Source organism: Hevea brasiliensis, chromosome 6 (assembly GCF_030052815.1).
Source record: "Hevea brasiliensis isolate MT/VB/25A 57/8 chromosome 6, ASM3005281v1, whole genome shotgun sequence".
Taxonomy (NCBI): domain Eukaryota; kingdom Viridiplantae; phylum Streptophyta; class Magnoliopsida; order Malpighiales; family Euphorbiaceae; genus Hevea; species Hevea brasiliensis.
Window position 1 is genome coordinate 8,855,976 of NC_079498.1, and position 7,140 is coordinate 8,863,115.

The window sequence follows — 7,140 nt, forward strand, 5'->3', positions numbered from 1 at the left end:
ATATTCCACTAAAGAAAAATTAATTTATATTCATTACAAAACTCAAAAATAAGTTTGAACATTATAATAATTTGCACTCCCATTACACACTCAAAATAACATTTCAAAAGTTTTATACATCTGCTCAAATAATTTACACACATATATTTACATGCATAATCAAAATCTAATATACAAGGGTATAACTAAATACCCGTACAAAAACCTCAGTGTAGTCCCAACAATCAGCAGCTCACTCTGCTGTTTTTTTCCTTGTTTCTATCTGCGACAGTAAAGAAAGCTATCGCTGAGTATAAAAATACTCAGTGGTGCACAATAATATATAAAATGCAAAATATAAAACATTTGTTATTATTTCACAGTTCAAATATTTCACGATCACATTTCAATTTTCAAATCACATTTATCACAATTTTCAAAGCTTAATATAACACAAATTTGATCAAATAATTTAATAAATACAGTGTTGCCAATCACTAACACAACTTAGGCTATGACACAAAATTTCCGAACATGCCGTGTGTACATCACGACAAGGCATACTCACCCCACTAATCGAAATCAATGAGGGAGGTGGCTAGCTAGCTAATGAGTACTCATCCAAACTCACCTCCGACTGGCCAGCCAGAGAGGGAGGAATATAGTCATACTCACCCCATAAATGGAGGAGGAACATAGTGATATTGCCATGCCAAGTGTGAATCAAAACAATTTAAATCAAGTTATTCAAACATTTCACGCAAAACACAAATCAATTTCCAATTCAAATTTCCATTCATAAAATGGCAATATAGCATTTCTCGAAACCCATAATTAGTACAACTAATTCACAATGCATAGCTAAATAAGTTTTCAATTAGAAAATGATAAATTAAAGTTTATTGTGCACAAAACTCTTTTGTCGACTCAACTTACTCAAACTTTCGTTTCTCCCTCGAAGATCCCTTTCCAACTGAAACACATAAATTTAAAGTGCTTCAGTATCCATTTCTAATACTTAAATTCCAACAATTTCTTTACAAACTTATCCTTCCTATTATGGTTTATAAATTTCGGGTCTTTCACTTTTTTATGTATGGTGGCACTATTCATGTCAAAACGTTGAATTTTCTATACTTAATAGGTTTATTAGTTCTAATTGTATCCATATACCACATTTTGGGTGTCAATTTTGTTGGCATTGATTGCCAATTTAATTTCTAAGTCTCCTAAGAGAAATTATAATTTTTCAGTTTTGGTCCCCTTTTTTCTACTGTTCCATTGGTCTGGTTACTGTGAGAATTTTGCTAAGTATCCTTCATCAATGTTGTTTCTTATTGTCTTAACTTTAATTCCCTTTTTGAATCACTCCATTTGGAGTTTTGTAGCCCAAGTTGTGGCCATTTGAATATGGCTGGCCGGATTTGGTGTTACCCAGAATTCTGGACATTTTCTGGATATTGGTAGTTTTTGGTGTGTTGACTGCAGGTGGTTTTTCAGATAGGTTATGGTCAAAATTTGAATTTATTTTCTGCATGAAAGTTGTAGGGCTATATCTCAGCTTTCCATTGGTATAAAATTCAGGTTATTTGGACCTTCCTAGACCAAGTTATGGTCATTTATATAACTACTGTTCATTTGGTCATTTTTGTACAGGGTAGTGTGCTCTAATCCTGATTTGGCCTAATTGTTCACTAAGTTATGATTATTTCTTGGCCATGATTCCTAAAATAAAAAATGTGTCATTTTGTGTCTATTTTCATTTCCAATTGGCCTCACACTAATTGGGTTGATAAATTTTCAGTTTTAGTCCCTAAAAGTGACCCAGGTCAAGCTGCCTGCAGACTAACCCTAACCAATTCGAATTGAAACTTATTTCTAACAATTCACACACAACACAAATGGTCACAATTGACCATTTCTCAATTCAAGTAAGATTAATAGTATCAATTGACCATTGCTCAACTTTTTCTCCAATTTTTCAAAATTCTCAAAACCCTAATTACATAGAATTCAAATCTAATGCATTCAAAACATATATCCATACTTTACATACACAACTCAACCTAAAAAACCATTCAAACACCTCAAAATTATTCATTTCAAACCTTAACTAAGGTTGGCCAAAATTCTTGTTTGGTCCCTCAACAATTATTTTCTTTTGATTTTAAGTTAAGATCTAAGTTAATTACACTAAAAACATAAGTATTAAATAATAAATTTTCAATTCAAACCACTAACCTTAATTTTGAAGTTCAACTCTTCAATTTCTTCCTTTTCTTCTTTTCTTTCCTTCCTCTGAAGCTTTCTCAAGTTGAACTAATAAGTTTCTATGGTTTAGTTTAGGGTTAAGTGGTTGGAAGAAAGCTTGGTTTTAAGCTTTCATGGAGTTCTTCAATGGAGAGAAAGACAGAGGAGCCAGCACACTTGGGTGGAGAAGACAAAAAATGATTTTTCTTTTCCTTTTTAGTGTATTTTTAAGTCTTTAAAATTGCTTTTGACTTGGTCAATATTGATGGACAAAAATAAAATTATTTATGATGTCGTAATAGTGATGTAAGCATGATGTAACTAAACTTTTTCTTTTTTTCTCTTTCTTTTGCATTTATTTTTTCATTAGTTCTTTAATTTAATTCTCGATTCCCAAAGATTTGTTTCTATGATTTTATTAGACAGTTAGGTGAGGAGTCAGCTCTAGGGGTGAATTGACTAAATTGCCTCTCGCTGGTTTAATCCGGTTTACAAGTTATTCGATATTTCTTCTGAATCCCTGACCTAATTATTTGACCTGTTTAACAATTCTTTTTCGTGATTTTCTCTTTTCCACTGTGTTCGCAATAGTCCTAAGGACCGCGGTGTCACATTTTTCTGTTCAGAATTCGGGTTACGATTGACCTCGTAGTCATTTCTCAGAAAGGTCACCCATCGCTGTAACTCCTGGCTCATTTAACTTTTTATGCTTTATTTTTTTTCTTTGTACTTAACTATTTAGCAATTACTAATTATTTGCGTTTAGGGCTTATCTAGTTGTCTTAGATGTGGTTCTAATCCCTTTTATTGTCCGAACCGATACCGGTCACTGGAACAGTAAAATATACCAGGCTATGCAAATAGAGGTGTTATAGTCTCTCTCCAAATCCCACTAGGATTTTGAGTCATAATTCTAACAATCTCCAACTTGACTCAAAATCCATCATTCATTGTATATCTCAAATTCTTGGGTGTCTTCATATCATCAAATCTCCATGCTTGACTTGATCCCTTCAAATCTTCAATCTTCATATTGGTCGTAACTTGCTTCTTTCTTCAAAAAAATTTTCGCATCATCAACTTTCTTGATTTTTCATGAAGAACCCTACCTTAATTTCAACTCTCTATCATCACCATTATTGCATGTGTAGCTTTCTACATGTTACAGCAGCTTTACCGTTAATCAAATTCACTAAGATCATACCCATGCTCTGACAATAATTATTGTGTACCGCAGTAGCGTGTAAACTACAAAGAAATAAAGCAAACACACAAAACACTAATATTTACGTGGTTCACCCTCTCAACATAGGGTTACATCCATGGGCATGCCATCTGCCACTATTATCAATAATAAACTATCAATTATAAGTTCAAAGCTATAATACCCATCATCCCAATTACGCCCAAGATAACCTATACTATAAAACTACTCATAGTAAATACATTACTTAGTCCTCTCAATCTCCTCTAGACATAACCTAATATATTTACTATTTTAACTGTTGCACCACAAAGGGTGTCTTCAACTATAATGGACAATAATCCCTTCCTCTTGGATTATGTCCTTTCTCCATCTTAGGTCGAAGCTTCTTTTCCTCCATGAGACTACAATGGGCAAAATCCCCTTATCTGTAACACCCCTATATGCATAGCCTAATATATTTCACTGTTCCGGTGACCGGTGTCGGTCTGGATAATTAAGAGGATTAGAATCATGTTTAAGATATCTAAAAAAGCCTCGAATGAAAGTTAATGGTGATTACCAGATAGGTAAGTATAAATAAGAAAAATAATGCATAAAAAGTTAAAAGAGCCGAGGATCACAGCGATGGGTGACCTTACCGAGAAGTGACTGCGAGGTCAATCCTAACCCTAATTTTAAACGGGAAATTGTGACGCCGCAGTCCTAAGGACTATTACAAATATAGTGGAAAAGAGAAAATCACAGAAAAGAATTGTTAAGCAGGTCAAATAATTAGGTCAGAGATCCAAAAGAAATATTGAATTACTTGCAAATCGAATCAGATCAGCGAGGGGCAATTTGGTCAATTCACCCCTAGAGGTGATTTCTAACCTAACTGTCCAATAAAATCGGAGAAACGAAAATTTCAAAATCGAGAATTAAATTAAATAACTATTGAAAAATTAAAGAAAAAGAAAAAGAATAAAAATGGGACTTATTACATCATGATGATGACATCACATATGATGTCAAAATTAATTTTAATTTTCCCACATTTTTTTACTAAGTCAAATACAATTATTACACACATAAAAACATAAAAAATTTAAAAAAGCAAAACCATTTCTTCTTCCTTATCAATCTTGGCCGAAACACTCCACCCCATCTCCATTAAAATTCCTCCATTAGAGCTTGATCTAAGCTCTTCATCTCCATAAATTAACCCTAAATTCTCAAAATTTCCCCCAAAAACCTTGTTATCTCAACTAGACAAGAAGATTTAAGAAGAAGAAAAAAGGAGAAATTGAAGGAATTGTGGAAGTGGAACATCAAAGTTAAGGTTAGTAGTTTAATTTGAAATTCTAGTTTAATACTTGTGCTTTTAGTTCACTTAACCTAGAAATTAACTTAAAATCAAAAGAAAACAATTATGGGGGACTAGATAGGAAATTTGGCCAGCATTAAGGGGTATTGAAATTTCATGATTTTGATGGAATTGAAGTGTTAGTTAAGTTGAATTGGGTGTATAGAAGTTGATTATAAACTTTAATTGTATTAGATTGCACAATTGTGTAATTAGGGTTCTTAAGCATCTTGAAGATTAGGGAAAAATTGGGGAAATGGTCAATTGGTACAAATGACCCTAATTGAAGTGAGAAATGGTCAATTGGGACCATTTGTGGTATGTTTGAATTGGTAGAAACCAAGTGCAATTCGGATTGGTTAGGGTCACTATTCTGGCAGCTTGACCTAGGTCTCTTTTAGGGACTAAAACTAAAAATTAACCAACCCAATTGGTGTGAGGTCAATTGGGAATGAAAATAGACACATAATGGCACATTTTTCATTCAGGAACCATGCCTAGAAAATGACATTAGGATAGTGAACAATTAGGTCAAACCTGGGTGCAGTGCACTTTCACTATACCAAAATGACCAAATGAACAGTGTTTGTTCATTTGGCCATAACTTGGGCTATACAAGTACAAATGACCTGATTTTTGTGACATTGGAAAGGTATGACATAGCACTACAAGTTCCATGAAGAACACAACCTCAAATTCTAACCATAACCCAGTCATTTTGCCACTTAAAGTTAGTGTTCCAAAATTGCTGGAACCAAATTAGGTGCCCAGAAATCTGGGTTAGACCAATCCGGCCAGCCATGTTTAAATGGCCATATCTTGGGCTAAAAAACTCCAAATGGAGTGATTCAAAAAGTGAATTAAAGATAAGACAATAAGGAACAACTTTTATGAAGGACACTTAGCCAAATTCTCACTGTAACCAGGCCAATAGAATAGTGGAAGACAGGGCACAAAAAAACTAAAAATTTAAAATTGTGCCTAGGAGACCTAAAAAATTGAAGGGGCAACCAAAATTAACAAATTAAGTAACCAAAATGTGGTATGTGGGTGAAATTGAAATTCTCATACCTATTAAGCATAAGAAAGTCAATAATTTGACTTGAATAGTGTCGTGAATAGTAACCCCGAAATGTAAAATTCAAAGAACGTTAAATTAAGCATATTAGAGCTAGACATAAGTAATTGTGAATTTATTATTGAATTTATTATACGTTATAATACTGAAACACTGTAAAATTATGTGTTTCAGTTGAAAAGAATACCAAGAACCCGAGACATCGAGTCAAGGCCTAGAGGTAACTCGCACAAGGTTTGTGCACAATATAAAATTTTTCTGTAAATTCTCTTGACAATTTTTTTTGATGAATAAATTGTGATTTATTTTTATTGCAAACTTGTGAATGAAATGAATATTATGCTTTTGACCTAAATTATTAGAATTCAATTGTATGTGTTTGAATTGTCAATAAATGGTTAGTAAAATGTTAAGATAGTTTTGAAATCACAGTGTCGTGACCATATATCTGAATGCCTCACTAGCATGCCTAGTGGGAGGAATTAGTTTTGAATTTTGAATTCCCTCTCTGGCTGAAGTGTTGAAGTGTGTGCCAGTACAGGAAGAAATTGAATGGGTACCCATAGATTGAGCTAGCTAGCCTTGAGATTCCTCATAAACCTCCGGCTATTGAGATGAACATTGTACTGATGGCATGATATAACTGTGTGTTTTTATGAAATCTCTTTTGGGACTTCCGAAATGAGACTATTTTGACTAAAATTATAAATTGTGTTTTGTATTTGTTTTTCATTTTCAGTACCATATGTGAACAAACGTGAATTGATTTATGCATAAGATTTTATTTTAGTATGTTGTGCACCACTGAGTCATAGTACTCAGCGATGGCTATTTATTGCTGTCGCAGATAGAGAGACTAGTAGAGTAACGAAGTGAGCTGCTGAGGATTTCAGAGCTACTTTTGGACCTTTTGTCGGGTATAATTTTATACCCTGATTGTACATGTTTATTTTGATGTAATTAACTGTATGTACATTTGTAAAGTAGTAATGAGCAGTTGTACAGAAATTGTAATAATATTATTTTGGATTTTCTGCTGTAAATTTAAACTGATGTATGTAAATTAATTTTTCTTTAATAGATTGTAAATGAATTTATTTAGCATTATTTTTGAAAATAATTGAGTTGAAAATTGACTTGAATTGTGGAGTTTGGAGAAAATTGTACAGATTTGAGTTATAATGGTGATTGTGAGTTGATGAAGTGTTATATTGGAAGTGTTTTCTACAGGTAAAATTTTCGGTTTTCTCAAATACAGCCGGCACTCTGCCGAAATTTTTCCAA